The sequence below is a fragment of the Onychomys torridus genome, unplaced genomic scaffold, assembly GCF_903995425.1.
Source record: "Onychomys torridus unplaced genomic scaffold, mOncTor1.1, whole genome shotgun sequence".
In the NCBI taxonomy this organism is placed as follows: Eukaryota; Metazoa; Chordata; class Mammalia; order Rodentia; family Cricetidae; genus Onychomys; species Onychomys torridus.
The window spans coordinates 16724-35248 of NW_023413308.1; the positions used below are offsets into that span (position 1 = coordinate 16724).

Genomic DNA, 18525 nt, shown 5'->3' on the forward strand with positions numbered 1-18525 from the left:
AACATACTGAGACAGCTTGCTTACATCTCAGCAGAACAAACAGAAAGAGAGCCCAGGCCAGAAGGTCAGAAGTACGACCCTCAGTGCCTTCCCCTTGGTAATCCACATCCTCTTCCTCTGTCTAGGCCTCACTTCCAAACACTTGCATAAGCCCTTGACGCAACATCATCATTAGGGTCCACCTGCTCAGACCTCTGAGCCTATGGGCACAGTTCATACTAAAACTAACAAGTGTCAGTAGGGAAGCTTGCTATGAAACTCCAGCAGGAAGGTGGTTGTGGGAGTTCTGGGAGGAGGGGAATGAGTCCACGGGTGATCGTGTGTGGATCGCAAAGTTGTGGAACATTAGCAAACCCAAAGTGCAGCATTACATGCATTCCACCTCAGTGTGGGTCACAGCATCCCCATAGGGTTGTGTTGTCCCATCATCGAACATTCAAGGTGGCAGGAGGTTGGGACCAGCTGGCTGAGAAGCTTGTTGCCTGCCCCATCCAGTCTTGAATTAAAAGGACAGCTCAGGATAGCCATGACTTTCTGGCCACAGGACGTTGTCGCCTGCAGTTGCTACATTGTTTGTACACCCACAAAGGCAAAAAAGAGGACTTCAATGACATACAGACCCTGCTCTGAAGGGTTGGTGCAAGGCCAAAGCAGACATTGGACTGACCTCCTTAGAGGGGAACCTGCCTCTTTTAACTGCCCTCTCCTTCTTCTGATGCCGCCACTAAAATAATATTTTCTGTAGAGACTGTTTGCTATTGATTAGGACCAGTTACTTTAAATATTTACATACGAATTCTCCATTTTGTATTTTCATTTTTCTTTGTCCTTCATATTCTCCTTCCATTTCTTCTTGCAAATCTGATTTCTCTGTTTATTTTCTCGAGACAGGTTTCCCCCACAGAGCCCAGTCTGCCTCAGCCTCCAGAGTGCTGGGACTTCTGTCTGAACCACCACACCTAGATTTATATTTACTTGTACTTTTAAATTCTGTCTCCCTTTTTTTTTTTTTTTATTATTCCATTCTTCAATTAGATAGTTTTCTGGTTTTTTTCCCTCAGTTTCTGATTTTAATTTTTTTTCATCATTTTTATTGTTAATTTTCCTAGATCTCTTCCAACTCTTTTCTGTTCCTTGCTGTCCTCCTCTGATTACGTTCCCTCTTATCTTTATTTTGTATGTTTTTAGTATTCTCTGATATTGTTTTTATTTTTTCATATTTCCCATTCTTACTAACCAGTGTCTTCTTACTTCATGTAGTATTGTCTTGCCCCCACCCCCATGTTACTGGAGTTGTAACCAGGTCACTTCCTCAGGTAGTTTTCTTCTGTGAGTGAGGCTGGGAATCATGCCTGGTACACTGAGGGACACTGGTGAGAGAGTTCAGCTGTTGAAGCACAGTTGTGAGAAGTCACACCCCAAAGCTGCTACAGTGTAGGTCTTCCTGAATTTTGGCAAATACTTCAAGTGGACAGAATCTGGGAACTTAGAGCTTCAAACCAGTAGCTTGGCCCCAGAGGCATAAGTCTCAATTTAGAAACACAAGAAATATGGGATGAGGACCAAGGTAACGTGAGTCCTCCAAAAGTTCAAAATTCTATAGCAGTCAAATCCAATGATAGTCAAGCTGCTGATGTTCAGATAACTCAAAAGATTGATGATGAAGTGGATCAGCAGATTCAAGAAGAGTGTGAACAAGCGCCAGGACAGACTCAAAGAATATACGAGTGAACAGCTAAATGAAAACTGGCAAGATGATGTAAGATGTAAAAGCGGTTGGGGTTGGCTGGAGAGTTGGCTCAGGGTGAAGAGCACCTGATAGATTCCCAGCACTCACTTGGCGGTTGACAACCTCCTTAAGTCCTGTTCCAGGGGATCCTTTGCCTTCTTCTGGCCTCCACAGTTACTGTAACACACAGTATACACAGACACATGTGCAGGCAAAACACCATATACATACAATTAAAAAAAATTAAAGCGATTAAGGGGCTGGAGATATAGTTTAGTTGGTGAAGTCCTTGACTAGCCTGTACAAGGCCCTTGGTTCAATCTGTAACATAAGCCAGGTGGGACAATGCACACCTGTAGTCCAAGCACTTGGGAGGTAGAGGTAGGAGGATCAGAAGTTCAAGGTCATCCTTGGGCATATAGGGAGTTCAGGGCCAGGACTGGAGGACACTGTCTCAATGTGTTTTTGTTGTTGTTGTTGTTTGTTTGTTTTTAAGTAATAAGCCATTCAAAGGTACTAAAACTCCTCGAAAAAAAATCAAATTGAAATTTGGAAATGAGAAGTTTAGTCAGTTAAATAAGAAGCTCAATTGGAAGTCTCTCTGATCACTAGATCAAGTGGAGGTAGAATATAAGGAACAGCAATGGCAGAGAGGCATCAGAACATCCACAGAGGGGTTGGGGGTAGGGACAATGAAGGATGTAACAAACCTTTAAGACCTCTGAAAGACCATTACAGGGTCTGATTTGTGAGCCGTGGATCTACAAGGAGAAGATGCACGATTTAAAGGCACAGAAAACATTGCATAAAGTTATAGATAAAAATTCCCAATTCATGAGAAAGAAGTAGACACTTAGGGGAGATTTTTAGAACTTCAAAAAGACGAGACCGTGAAAGAATGTGTATCATGGTGTAGTAAAACATCAATTATATGGACCACACCATCAATAACTCTTGAAAGCTGCAAGAGGAAAATGAAGAGTCACATATGAAGGTCCCTTCCCCCTCCCCGAAAGAGAAAGAGGGGAGAGACAAACCCATCAAGAACAGCAGAGTTCTCTTAGGAACCCCAAAGCAGGAGGGCATGGAATAATCTACTTCGGGCCCTGAAAGAAAGTAACTGCCAACATCTGTTACTGTGTGTAGAGTAACTGCCAACATTTGATACTGTGTGCAGCGAACTGCCCCTCAGAACTGAAAGAGGAGAAAGACCTTTCTTCATAATCATGAGTTACAAGAATTCAGTCATTAAGCCTGAGCTCCAGAAGATAGAGAGGGTAAACACAGGTATACAGTATACCCATATGGGATTTGGATGTAAAAACAACACTCAATTGTTTTCTGTCTGTAGCAAACTCACATTGTTGGCAAAAATAAGCCCAGCATGAAAGGGATAGGGTGGGGGAAAGAAAAAAAAAAAGATTACAAGTCAATGGAATCTGAAAGCAAACAGGTATACTGGATTTTTTGTTAAGGCAGACTCCAGTCCATTGTTGGAAAAGACAATTAAGGTCACTTATGGTTGGTGAAGGGAATGATCCATCAAGGTGACCCAAGTTTTATAACCATGTGCACCCAACATTGGTACTCCAAGTTTCTAAAACAAACGCTACTGAATGTAAAGGTTCAGATGGTCTCCTATGCAGTAATGGAGAATGACTTCAATACCCCACTTTAACTAGGTTACCTAGACTACACCCCCAAATCATCAAAGAAACACTTTGGGGTTAAACAGTACAAAGCTGTGGATTAAGTGGGCTTAAATCACATCTACAACTTCAGGATATACATTCTTCTCAGCAATTCATGGAATTTTCTCCAAAACAGGTCATATTTTAGACACAAAACAAGTCTGAATAAATCGAAGAAAATGAAAACATCTTACATTTTTATCACATCATAATGAAATAAAATTAGAAATCAACAATAGAAACTATAAAATATATGAAGTAGGGATTAAATGAAGCATTTGAGTGATTAGTTGGTCATTGAAGAGACTGAAAAACTTAAAAACAAGACAAAACAAAAAAAACCTTCCTAGAATCAAATAAAATGAAAACAACAGAACCTGTGGAAGATAGTGAAAGTAGCCAGAGAGAGGTGTTTCTAGCTATAGGCCTGGGGCAGTCAGCAGTGACTCAGATAATAACCTCTGAGGGAAGACTAAGCTGAGAAGTGTGGTCAGTGAAACAGAAAAGGAACAATACAAAGAATTAGTGTAACAGAGTGAACCCCTGGAAAGAATAGACCAGATTATCAAACCCATAGCCATACTAACCAAAAGATAGATGAAGACACCAGACAATTAGAGATAAAGAAGGTGACTAAGATTCCACTGAAACCCAGGATCAATTGGGGGCATTCTGAAAACTCGTATTTCAATAAATGAGAAAATCTAGAAGTTTCTAGACGTATAGGACTTACCAAATTAAACCAAGAGTAGAGGGGGAAAAAAAACCCAATAACAAGCAAAGATATTAAACTGCTAATAAGGACATCTATCAGCAAAGAAAAGCCTGGTCTAGCTTGATTCACTGCTGGTGTCTACCAGACTATGGACACAGCTGTTCTTTAAAAAAAAAAAAAAAAAAAAAAAAAAAAAATCCCACAAAATACAAAGCAAGTAAAAACTTCAAAACTCACTCATGAAGCCAGTATAATTTGGGGGGTCCAAACTGAGTAAGCTCACAGCAATAATAGAAGAAACTACAGACCAATTTCTCTGATCAACGTAAATGGCAAAATCATCAGTAAAATACCTGCAAACTTAATTCAGCAGCACAACAAACATAATAAAAGCAGCGGAGTACATAAATATGTCAAGGACAAAACACTACATGATCATTTCAGTAGATAGAGTCATTTGGACATTCAACATCTCATGATGGTAGCTCTGAAGAGACTATGAATAAAAGACTCATAAGGCCATGGGAAGGGGAAATAGAGCATGTTTTCCAAAGTCAGTCACAAGGCAAGGGGTCTGTCACCATTCTTCTGTACAATGCTTGAACTCTTAACTGGAGTAACAAAGCAAGACAGAGGCAAAAGGCAGACAGTGTGGAATACCCAGGGTCCATGGGATTGCACTACATCCGCCGTGGGATATCAGAGGGAAAGAAAATCTACATACGCTATACTCTTAGTCTGTTAACTTTATTCCTCTAAGACAAATTTCTATCAATACAGCTATAGCTCTGTCAGGCATTCAGGATGAGAATAAGTATAGATACACCTAACTCTTTATCTGTCTACTTTATTTCTCTGGGATGAAATCCTGTCTACTTAGCATCAGTTCTGTCTAATTACCTAGCTCATAGTCCTGCTAAGGACTAAACTCCTGTTTCCAGCCTCCTTTCTTTCCCTGGGCACTTGGTTCTCTGTCTCCACAGGAATGTTCCTCCACCCTACCTTCCGCCTGGATATGTAAAAACCTCTTTTGTTCTCAGTCAATTGCTCTAGGGAGCCACTAGCCCTCAAGCTTCATTTGCACAAGAAACAAAGCTATGCATCTCCCCAGCTTGTTTTTGCCTATGTGACCTTATCCAAGTACTGGCTGCAACAGGGATGTTCAGTAGATCTGGGGAGCTGAACTGTTAGCCAAATGGTCTGGAAATATTTTGGCATGCAAGAATTTCATAGCAGAAGACAGCTGAAATAGTAAAGGCTGGATAACACCAAATATTCATAATAAATGGTTTGCTTCTTGACAGACCCTTGGCTGGTCAAAGTATAGCTTTAATACACAGATGAATCCCTATAATATATTCTTGTGGTCCACAAGAAGACAGAAAAGATATCAAACAGTACATATTTGCTGGTGTTATGATCCTACACTCCAAAGACTCTATTGATTCCACCAGAATTCTTTTGATCAACAATTTTAGAAAAGTTTAAAAATAATCAACTTACAGTTAGGTATCTTTTTTCCTACACAAACAACAAGTAAGACAGAATTAGGAAAACAATCCCATTTACAACAGCCACCTAGCCCCCCACCCCTGCCAACCAGAGATGTAGAAGACTTTTTGTTGTTGTTCTTTTTGAGATTATATTTCATTATTTATTTCATTATTTATTTATTTATTTATTTTTTCGAGACAGAATTTCTCTTTGTAGCTTTGCGCTTTTCCTGGAACTCACTTGGTAGCCCAGGCTGGCCTCGAACTCACAGAGATCCGCCTGGCTCTGCCTCCCGAGTGCTGGGATTAAAGGCGTGCACCACCACCACCCGGCAGAGATTATATTTTAATTACAACATTTCTCCCTTCCTTTTTCTCCCTCTAAACCCTCCCATATATTCCTGCCTGCTCTCCCTCAAATTCATGGCCTCTTTTTTTAATTGGTTATATTGCATGCATATATGTATATACATGTATCTTCCTAAACATAACTTATTGAGTCTGTATAATGTTACTTGTATGTGTGTTTTCAGGACTAACCATTGGCACAGAATAACCAGTTGATGTGCCCTGGGGAAAACCTCTTCTCCTGCTCCAAGTTTTCTCCATCCAGTTTGGCATGTTCCTTGGTTATCATTGCTTGGCTTGTATTTGGACGGTCATGTTAGACTTCATGGTTGTGGCTTTTGAAGTTCCTAGGAGATATAATCTCACAGCAAAGTCCCTAAACCCCTGGATTTTACTATCTTTCTGTCGTGTGTGTGTGTGTGTGTGTGTGTGTGTGTGTGTGTGTGTGTGTGTGTATTACAATGTATGCCACATTTTCACAGCTGTTCATTGGCTGATGGGTATCAAGATGGTCCCAGGATCTGACTATTGTGAATAGTACTTCGATTAATGTAGACATGCAGGTTATCTCTATTACATGCTGTCCTTGACTGTTTTAGATATACATCCAAAGTGGTACAGCTAGATCCTGTGGAAGTTCTAGTTTTAGTTTTTTGAGCAGCCTCCTCAATTGCTGTACTAACTTGCATTCCCACCAACAGTATCTAAATGTCCTCGCCTGGCCTCTCTGGCATATTGTTCTCTTAATGCCATCCATTCTGACTAGGTTGGAATGGTCTCAGTGTAGAAGTGATTTATAATTTCTTGATGTCTACAGATGAAACTGTTTCATTTACTCGTTGGTCACTTGAACTACTTCTTTGAGAAATGACTCATTCATCCATCTATCAATTGCATTATTTATTCTTCTATCATTTAATTTTTACAATTAGTCATGTATTTTAGTGATGAACACGTGGTAATGGATTTTCCTTGTTCTCTGGGTGTGCCTTTGCTGTTAATGGTTTGCTCCGTTCACCAAAGCCTTGCTGTTATACAAAATCCCACCTGTCAATTCTTACTGTGTCCTGAAGAACTTCAGTCCTAATGAGAAAGTCACTGCTCATGCTTACATCATAAAGTATCTCTCTCCTCATGTTTACCTGTAGTAGTATCATGATGTAGGTCTTCCATGAAGATCTTTAAACAGTTTTTTAGTTAATTTTTTTTTTTTTTTTTTTTGAGTGAAGGTCACCTATAACTAGGCTGGCCCCTGAACTCACTATACAGCAGAAAAGATCTTGAACTCCTGATTTGTCTGCCTCCACTTCCTAAGGGCTCTGTGCCACTCCACCTAGAATAAGCCATTCTTTTTAAAATAAGTGGTAAGGTAGAAATATAGTTTCAATTGTCTACTATTTGTTAAAGAAACCCTGTTCTCCACTATATGTTCTCAGCACCTTCATTGAAAACTCAGATGGCAGTAGTGTGGTTTATTTCTGGATCCTCTATCCTGCATTGCTACACATGTCTGTTTTCTGTATCAGTGGTTCTGTAATGATAACTCAGCAGCATAAGTTGATGTCAGATGCTACAGAACTTTCACTATTGCTTTTTTTGGTCCTCAAATGTATGTATGATGGTCCATATGATGTATATAGGTCCATACATGTATATATATTATGGATCCATATATATCTATATCTGTCTATATCTAGGATGGATTAGCCATGTAGAAGAAAATGGAACTGGAGAGTCTTATGTTAAGTGAAATATGCCAAACTCAGAGAGACAAATAGAATATGTTTTCTCTCATATGTGGACTCTCAGTCAAAAAAAAAAAAAAAAGGTCCTGAAAAGTGAAGGAGTTTAGGGAATTGGAAGGGGATGTAGGGGGAGAGGTGATAAGTACACATAATGAGAGTAAATATGATAAAAAAAAAAGATCTTATACACAGGTATGAAAATGCCAGTTGCCTACTGATGAATCCCCAAAGTTCAGTATTTCTGTAAACTTGCAGGTTTCATGGTTCTCTGTAAAATTGCCTGGGATGATGATCGCTGTGGCTCATCTTCATTGGCAACACCTGGGTCTAGGAACTCCTAAGAGAGAGACATCTGGGAATATTTTGGGGGTGTTTCTGAGGTTTAACTGAGAATGGAAGACCTACCCTACATGTGGGTGATACCATCCTGTAGGCTGGGGTCCTGGACTCAGTGACAAGTGGTCAGGGAGACAGCTAGCAGAGTGCCAGCCCTCCAGGCTCTCTTCCCAGGTGTCCACGTGTGAGGAGTCAGAACGGTTGCCTCCTTCCTCCTGATGCACTGTGCCCTCTTCACTGTCCCCTCCTGGTTGGGTGTTCGTCACACAGCGGAAGGTGGCTAATGAAAGGGAGCAACATTTCTGTTTCCAGGCTCTATATTTTCTTCCTTTCTTTGGATCTCTTTCAGAACAAATTGGAGCATTGGCCGATCAGCACATCATACATGTGGCATGTGGCGAGTCCCACAGTTTGGCTCTTAGTGACCAGGGCCAGCTGTTTTCTTGGGGTGCAGGCAGTGATGGCCAACTGGGACTCATGACTACTGAGGATTCGGTGGCAGTGCCCAGGTGAGAGTGTTACCCAAAGGGTTCTTGATGTTGTACTGTTTTCTTCAAGCTGTTGCTATTTCTTTTATGCTATTGATATGCCTGGTAACAACATTTGTGATACACAAACAAACAAAACCCAATCCTTTTAGAAATGTCTGCCTTAAATTATAAACATGTGAGTTGGTTCAGAACTGAATTCCTTCTGGTACTAGCCACTGGCTGGGTTCCTAGCAGTTGACGGATATGTTGACTAAAAAGGGTTCCCCTTTTGTCGCTCATACTTATTTACCTCAAACTGATGGTCAGGAAGTTTTTAATTACTTTTCTTTTCCTTTTTTTGACACAGGGTCTTATTTAACCCAGGTTAGCCTTGAACTCACTATGTAGCAGAGGCTGACTCCTTGCCTGTACTTCCCAATTGTAGCTTCCTGGCCTCTGTCAGCCATAGTCTGCTCATTAGCATTTATGAAGACAGTAAATACATTAGAGATCCTAAAGATTTTGTGTGTCACAATAATCACTTCCTGAAGTAGGGATGGTAGGTAGTAGGATTTAAAAATGGGTCCAGGTGTGGGAGAATTTTTGTTTTAAACAGTGAATTCCTAAGAGTAAACCTAGTGAAAGCCCTAATAGAATTTTTTTTTTTCTTTTTTGGCCAGAGCTGAGGACCGAACCCAGGGCCTTGCACTTGCCTATAGGCAAGCGCTCTACCACTGAGCTAAATCCCCAACCCCTCCCTAATAGAATTTTATCAGGCAAGATCACATGCTTAATTTTGAAAAGGTCTTTTACACAAGGTGATATTTTTAATGATGATGTTTAGTTGAGAATGTTTCTGATAATTCTGTGTGAATGCACATTTAAGAAAACGCTTCTTTGTTTTAGGTTAATACAGAAGCTGAACCAGCAGACCATATTACAAGTTTCCTGTGGCAACTGGCACTGCCTGGCCCTGGCAGCTGGTAATTTATATACATATATGCTAATGTTATGTTAATTTAAAAAGCATTCCTCATCTGCCGTCCTGTGTTATCTAACTTGAAAGCTTTAACTGAACAGTGACATTTATCAAACAGTCTTTGTGTAGCTCATCCCCTGTTGGTAAGGTGGATGATGTAGGATGCATCATTGCTGTTTCAGTTCTTACACAAAAGAGAAGCGAGGGGCCAGGACAGCCAGTTCCGGGGTGGGGGGGGGGGGGGTGTTGAGCATACAGAAGTGTTAGTGGACATTGTCTTTAAAAAGCTACAGTCCATTTTCAGGCCCCATTTTACCGTCAGGAATCCAGAGAAATGTCAAATCCGCAGTAAGAGAAGTGTGAGGCAGTGTAAGGTCATGTTCCTCCTGCCAATGTCCTGCTCAGGCCTCCACCCCAGAGCTGTCCTGGGTCCAGCTGCCGCTCCTGGCAGTGTGGTCAGAGCTGAGTTCACCTTGCTCAGATGTGTGCCTGGTAACCAGCCTGTTCGCAACTGAATTTCCTTAAACCTTCAGTGTTTTCTTTAGATAAGTGTTGACAGCCTTTGAAGGGCACTAAGGCTTGAGTTTGCTTTTCTGTTTTCTAATGCTGATTTAGGCTTTGGAAATCTTAAAACACACAGTGTCTCTTCCCTTTCTCTTGGGTGGATTTGGTGTGTATAGAGCAACTAATGGATAGTGTAACCGCTGGATTATCTTTGTGCATGGAGCCTGTATCATTTTGTTTATAACATCAGTTGTCCTGTTGTTATTGCAGATGGCCAGTTCTTCACATGGGGAAAGAACAGCCACGGACAGCTGGGCCTGGGGAAGGAGTTCCCCTCTCAAACCAGCCCACAGAGGGTGAGGGCTTTGGAAGGGATTCCGCTGGCTCAGGTGGCTGCAGGAGGGGCCCACAGCTTTGCCCTGTCTCTGTCAGGAGCTGTTTTTGGCTGGGGAATGAACAATGCGGGGCAGCTAGGGCTCAGTGATGAAAAAGGTATGTAAAGCCACCACCGTATGTGTTCTCCGGTTCAAAAATACATTCATATACTTGACAAATGTTTCTGTGGACCTTCTGTGTGCTGGCCTTGTGCTATGTACAGAGGGAACAGCAGTGAACAAGAGAGGACACCCTTGGCTTAGCGGAAGCCACATGCTAGTGGGTGGATGCTAATACCACACCTGTCAAGATAGAGTGGGTCCCATGGCTTTAGAATAAGCTCCCTGTTCATCACAAGTTGGTCAGGAAGGAGCTCTCTGATGAGGGCGTATTTGAGCCGAGCTCTATAGGAGACCAGGTGGGAAGTGGGACATGCAGATGACTTGGTGAGAAGTACTCCATTCAAGGGGAATAGGCACTGACCAACGTGAAGGTGAGTGATGAGGAAGCGGAGATGGAGATCGGGGAGGCTCTGGAGGCGCCACCACCAAGGACCCCAAAAGGTACAGCGAGGAGTTTGACTTCCTCAGTGAGGGGAGAAGAAATCTGAAGGGTTTTGAGGAGAGGAGTGGTCCAGTTTGTGTAGCTGTGGTGGGTCAAGAGGGCAGGGAGCTGTTTGGATTTTGTAGTGCTTGATGAGGACGCTTCTGCTCTTAGGCTGTGTGTTTGGAAACAAAGGGAAGGTTGGGAGGATCAGGTCATAATGCGTGGGGCAAGGGAAGATGAGTTGGAGCGGACAGAGAGAGTGCAGGAAATTATGAGTTAAGGTCTTGATATATTAAACTGAAATTTCGCTGGACTTTTCAAGTAGAGTTGGAGGCAGAGAGCTGAAGGTGAGTCAGGAGATATATCTCATTTAAAAGGCCAACGCGAGTCACACGCTGATGCCTAACTTGTCTTAGATCGAGAGTCTCCGTGCCACGTGAAGCTTTTACGAACACAGAAAGTCGTCTATATCAGTTGTGGAGAGGAGCACACAGCGGTTCTCACAAAGGTGAGGGCTCAGGGGCCTTGCCGTGGAGGAGGGGGCGATGGGCAGTTTCAGGTGTTACAGAGTAGCTGTGCTGGTGAATTTTTGGGCTTGGGCTTGGATTTTCTCTTTGTTGTGATTGTCCTGGGAGGAGCAGAGGGAAGACTGCTTTTTAACAATGTGCCTATGCTCTCCTCTTGGATAACTTTATAGGTTCTCCAGGTAACATTTTAAAATAGTTCAATATAAATAATAAAAGTATGGTGTACACACACGCACACCCACACGCACACCCACACGCACACCCACACGCACACAAACACACACACGCAAAACAGCACCCGTCCTTTCTTCTTTTTAAATAATCCGTTTGAGTATATAAAAAATAGTAACTTAATTACTATTTTAAAATTATTGGGTGGTGCCTGTTGCTCCTAAAAGCATTTACATGCTAGAAAGAATGAAAATTCTTCCTTTTTTTTTTTTTTTTTTGGTGTGGTTTTGAGACAAGGTCTCATGAATCAGGCTGCTGTTTATTCTGCCATACAGAACGTACTAGAATGGTTTTGAACTCTCCTACTCCCTGCCTCCACCTCCACAGTCCTAAGTACCGGGATTTTAAGTGTGGGCCATCTAGATTGAAAATGCCTTTTTCATATTGAGGACTTGCTATCATAGATTGCTTAGCATTTATTCAAGTACAAATTTAAGATCTTTATTATGGAGTTTGTGAGGCCTCAGTTTCTTACATGTGAGTTACCCTGAAGAATCCTCTCATTTCACTTTTGTTAGCTTTAAAAAATGTTTGCCTTCTAACACATTATTGCACTTCAAAAATTATTTTGTGCAAGCGTTTTGCTTGGGTATGTGTATCATGTACATGCCTGGTACTTGTGGAGTCCAGAACAGGTCGTTGGATCCCCTGGAACTAGAGTTCCCTCTGGTTGAGAGGTTTGGGCAGTGAGGGCTGCAAACAGAACTCAGGTCCCCTGAAACAGCAGCAGGTGCTGTTCCTAAACTGCTCAGCTCACTCTCCAGCCCTACATCACTGCACTTTTAAATCGTCTATAAAATCTCCAAATGGTACCCAGTCCTTCAAGTGGTGTGGATTTTGTCCCCTAAAGCTATAGTCTTATATTCCTTTATTCTTTTTCTACTTCGTAAACGTTCTCAAGAAATGATGATGGCCAAGTATCAGGTGAGTGTGGTGCCTTCTACAGGCCGGTGAGATGGAACGCATGTGCAGGTTTTAGAGGATAGCCCGCAATCTCAGGTTCCAAAGTCACCCTACCCTTGTCCCCTGTTAGAGTGGAGGCGTGTTTACCTTCGGTGCTGGTTCCTGTGGACAACTTGGACATAACTCCATGAATGATGAAGTGAATCCACGAAGAGTTCTGGAGCTGATGGGCAGTGAAGTAACTCAGATTGCTTGTGGCAGGTGAGTGCCCCAAGGCGCAGAAGTAGATCTGGCAATGGGAAAGCCTGTAAGCTCACTGAACCACTATCAGTTTAGGAAATCTTTTTTTTTTTTTTTATTCTTTATTATTTTTTTCCTTTTATAAGATAGTACTGGTTTGTATACCCTATGCTGGCCTCAAACTCTTAAACTTGTCAATATATAATGGAGGCTTCCTCCTGCTCTTCCCTGGGCGAAGGGATTATTGGCATGTGCCACAGTTCACAGCTTGGTTTAGGAAATCTCAACTGCATGATCACCTGTGTAGGGAAAGTCAGACTGTAGGAGGCATGGTAAGGAAGGGCTTTAGGTAAGCCGTCCAGCAGGAGGACACTGGGCCTCAGGGAATAGAGGGTGAGTAGCACAATGTACAGAAGAAACGAAGGAGGAATGTGACAGTTCCTTTCTGTACCAGTTCTGTTTTTCTTTCATCCTAAAGGGAGGATGTGGCAGGTTTTTCATCTCTTTCTACATGTTGCCTTCCTCCCCAAGATCAGTAGGCTTTTGTGACCCTTTGTCACAGCAATACAGTGTTATCATCTACAGTTTAGTTGGTTAACAAGCCTGCCCTGCAATTACAAGGACACAAATTTGCATTCTCACCAAGCACATTAAAAAGCCAGATTTGCAGTGTCCATCTGTAATCCCAGTGCTGTGACAGGCCGAGACAGGCACATTCCCCAAGCTTACTGGCAAGCCAGCCTAGTTTACCAAGGGACTGTCTTTAAAAAGGCTCAGAGAGAGACTGTCCTTAAAAATAAGGAGAAAAATTATTTCTGGCCTACACACGTTCACACACGTGCATGTCCATATGTCCATACACATGCATAGACTCATACATGAGCAATTATAAAACACACACACACACACACACACACACACACACACACACACACACACCAAAGAGAAACACAAAAATCAAAGCTTCTCATGATGTTTTAAGCAAGTTTATGCTTTAGTGTTGGACTACACTCATAGCTGTCCTGGGTCTCGGCCATAGGTAGCCATGCCTGATTGGGCATCAGAGGTTAGGAGTTGTAAAAAAACATAAGAACATTAGAGAGACTGCAGAGGAATCCGTAGGACTTGCTGTGATCTCATGTGGAAGTTAAAATCAGATTGAGTGTACATCCTGATCAGTAGGAAAGTAATGCTAATGCATTCATTCTTTCCCTACAGACAGCACACCCTAGCCTTTGTGCCTTCTTCTGGACTCATCTATGCATTTGGTTGTGGAGCTAGAGGTCAGCTAGGGAACTGGACACACATGTAACGTTAAGTGCCCATCTCCAGTGAAAGGGTATTGGGCTGCCCACAGTGGTCAGGCTTTCAGCTAGAGCCGGTAAGAGTGATTTTCATTGCAATTAATTATATTTTTAAGTAATCATAACTATTATTTTAATATGTATTTGTTACTTGTCTTGAACTATTTTGGAGGTGATAAATATGAGTTTGTTTTTTGTCATCAAGTCCATGGTAAGCACTAAAAAGCAAGCTCAGGACTATTGGCCACCACTCACTTGTCAAAAGCAAAGAGCTGATCCCTCAAGATCAAAATAATTCTAGAGGTAGGATTTGAACCCAGATCTGCCTCAGTCTAAAGCCTGTGTGCTCTGGGTTCCTGTGCTCTGTTTCTGATGTCTGGTGGCAGTGGGATGAGACTTCTTTCTGAAGGTTCTCTTGAGGAGATTGGGTTGGCAGACTGTTTATTGGAGACTAAAGTAAGACAGTTATTCATACTGATCAACTTCTTCACCCTGAAATAATGTATCCAGAGCTAGAAACTGAACTGCCCAGTTATTAAATAGAAATGTAATTTAATAATCAAATTTAATTTTGAACTTTAGACTGACAAACTTAGGACTTGGTAAGTTCCCTTACTGTAACTGTTTTTGTGGAAAAGCAGAGAAAAGAGATTGATTCAGTTGGCCACACTGGGAAGAGGAGCAGTTGAGAGTCCAGTGACTCTCTCAAGTTCATCCCCTCCTTCCTGCATGCTAAGGACCTGAAGGCCAAGGAATGAGTAATCCTTGTGAACCTAGCGTAGAACATAGAGCTGCTACAAACCTGTCACTCAGTAAACACTTATGGGACAGGTATGTATGAGATGTAGGAAGCTGAAAACATAAAATAAACAAGACTGTCAGCATTAATATTTTCCAAAGCAAAAAAAAAAAAAATAGCCTGGTGTCTTCTTGGTCATTTGTAAATATCTTTCTCTAGGTGTTCTCCTCACACTTGGAATACATGTGCTTAGCAAGTGTGCTCCTGGATCTGGTAGTGCACTGCTGTGATACAGCCCTTCAGGATCACAAGTCCTAGGCCATCCTGGACTATGTAGTTACCTTTGTCTTAATCCCTTCCTCCTCCCAGACAACAATAATCGAATCAAGAAACTCAAGTTTAATTTGAAACCACAAGTTTTTTGAAATTGAATCACAATCTGGCTTGACATAAGTGGTTGTAAATGTATGCCTGTGTGCTTGACAAAATATGGTAGAAATAAGGAAATTTCCAGTGTTCATGTCATATGCTATGGACTTACGGCCCTTTGTGGTACCATGAGTCCGCAGGGGAAGGCACTGAGGAATATTACAGCTGGAGGAGGTTAGAGCTGGGGGCTGGAGTGTGTGAAGGGGATGTGTGAATGTAGATGTAGCAGTAAACAAACTGGGAAGTTTGAATATGTTTAGGTGTCTGTGTGTGTGCAATGTAACAGGAGCAGTTAAAAAGAGGCCATGCTTTCAAAAGGGAAGGGCAGGGGGTGAATGCGACAGGTCTGGGAGGAGAGCAAAAGGGGGAGATGATGCAATTACATTTTAAATAAATAATAAAGAAAAGCCATTAGGTGGTCTTCAGAGTGCCCCCCATGTGATGGGGTGTCTACCTGGGACTGGAAAAAGAGGTCTTTTGAATTGCTAGCATCCTCCTGCAGGGGATGGAGAGGGCCACATGCAGATGTGGGACTGCCCGTGCATGTTACCATTTATAGTAGTGCCCGTTTTAGAATTCAGGCCAGTGGCATGACGGAATTAGCATGAGAAGTAGAGACAAGGTCAGGGCTAGCTGGCTGTGAGGGAGGGAGGCGGGAGGGTATGGGCACTGTTTCTTACGTTTATTTGTAACTGATCTAGAAAAAATCCTAGGCAGTGATCCAGGAGGGAAGGCCTCTTCTCTGCACACAATTAAAACAGACGAGACCCCCCCCCCCAAGTGTACTTTGGAAAATCAGAGGAGGATGGAAGGGAGCAACCACTGAAAACAAACCGTTTTGAATTTTTTTTTTTTTTAACAGATCGCTTTAAGTACCGTGTCGTTAAGCAGATCTTCTCTGGGGGGGACCAGACGTTTGTGCTTTTCTCCACATATGAGGGTAACATTTCTTTTGATTTTCACATTCACAGCGAGAATGATGGTAGTCAATGTTTAATTTAATAGTTACACAAAGCTTTGTGGGCTCTTTGTTTCTACTGATTTTATCTTACTAAAAGAAACAGTCTAAGCCTTGACGTTATCTCCACTTAGCTCCTTCAAATTGCTAATAATTACCTTGTTCTTAACATTGTGTGCACTTGTAACTCTAGTACTCGTCAGGTAGAGACAGCAGTTCAAGGTTAGCCTTGCCTACGTGGCCAGTTTGGGCCAGCCTGAGCTTCACGAGACCCTGTCTCAGAGGAAAAGAAGGAAGGGGGAAGGAGACAGGCCCCACTTTGTATTTCAGAGTTCAAGGCCTGGTATAGATACAAGAATCCATGGCATTTATCTAATTCATTCTAATTTCCATGGCCAAGGCCAGTCAGCTGAAAAGAGTGCGAAGCTCTGGTTTCTTCCTTTCCCTTTCTCACACTCCTCCTTCCATTTAACCGGCCCTGCGTGGAGATAAACTCAAGGTAGTCATTAGAAAAGCAGGAGACTTGGTTGGGAAGAAAAACAGAGGCCTTTTCACTTGGGAAAGTCTCTCCATCGCTCTGAGGCTGCCATCTGGAAGCCCTGTCACCTGAGTACCATTGTGTGATTCCATAGAAAAGGTCCTGGCCAGGCTGGAGCTGCGATTGGTCGGCCATATCTCAGGTCAGGAGCCTGCAGAAAGCTGTGTACTTTAGTCCTCTCAGGGGTGATGTGGAATTGCTGCCTTGGACTATTTTGGGTTCAGCTTTATAACTTCACAGAGACATCTTAGAGGAAGTCGAGGTTATGCCAGTAAAACAAAGAGTAAAAACACAGGCTCTCTTCAGTATCTTTTCTGTTTTCAAGTAGTAGACTTGGAGGAATTCATTTGTGGAAGAAACCGACTTTTGTTTTTTTCTGAGAATTAAACATAAAACTTAAATTTCCTTCCTTGAATCAGTATACAATATGATCTATGTAGCTGAGTTATAAATGTATTAATCGTGTTGGGTATGGAAAACAACCCACTGATAAAAGGAAGTAAGTTATATCATAGTGTTAGCTAGTAAGTTCAAGTTTTACTGGGGAGAGGTGTCCTCTATTTAAAGTTTCAAGTTCACAGTGGAATGTTCCTCCACCCACTTTAAGACAGTATATCGCCCAGGCTTACCTAAGCAGCTCACTACTGCCCTTTGTCTCGGGCTCCAAGTGCTATCCTTACAGCTATGATGCGCCTGTCTTTTCAAGTGCAAGGCCATACAGATTTACATGTTATATTATATATATACACACTACACACACACACACACACACACATATATATCTACACACACACATATATACACATACACACACATATATACACACACACACATATATATACACAAACACACACACATATATATACACACACTACACAAACACACACACAAATATATACACACAAATATATACACACACACAAACACACACACAAATATATACACACACATATATACACACACATATATATACAAAAACACACACACATATATATATATACACACACATATATACACACACACACTTATATACACACACACACATATATATGCACACACACATATATGCACAAACACACATATATACACACACACATATATATACACACACATATATATACACACACACATATATATACACACACACACATATATATATGCACACACACATACACACACACACACACACACACATATGCACACACACACACACACTAGTTTAGATCCAGAGATTGAAAATTATATGCTTACCGGCTTATCTTGTCACTACTTTAATGTGTGAAGTCTTAGCTAGAAAAACAATGTTTCAGATTCTTTTGGATTTTGAAATATTTGCATGTACATAAAGTATCTTGGAGATGGAACCCAAGTCTACACAGGAAACTCACTGCAACTCCAGTGTATTGTGGAGATAATGCCAAATGACATCTTAAGTCATTATGTACGTGAACACGAATCTCATTAGAACTCAAACACACTGAAGGCACATTATAACAGCATCTTAAGTCATTGTTTGCAGAACCGTGTAACATACACAAACACACCATGAAGGGGTGTTAACAGGACATCTTAAGTCACTGTGTGCAGGAATATAGGAGTTTCCCACTTCTGGTGTAATGTCACTTTTGGATTTTTGAAGCTTTCAGGTTTTGACTGTCCCACCTATACTCACATATTCCTTTGCTGCATTATTCAGGGGTTCTGAGTGTAAATCACAGCCCTGGC

The 18525-nt window shown here is 41.8% G+C and overlaps 1 pseudogene; it reads left to right on the top strand.

Annotated features, from left to right (window-relative positions):
• LOC118576247 overlaps positions 1-16286 on the top strand; it is a 31772-nt pseudogene extending 15486 nt beyond the window's left edge.
• The last annotated feature ends 2239 nt before the right edge of the window (positions 16287-18525 follow it).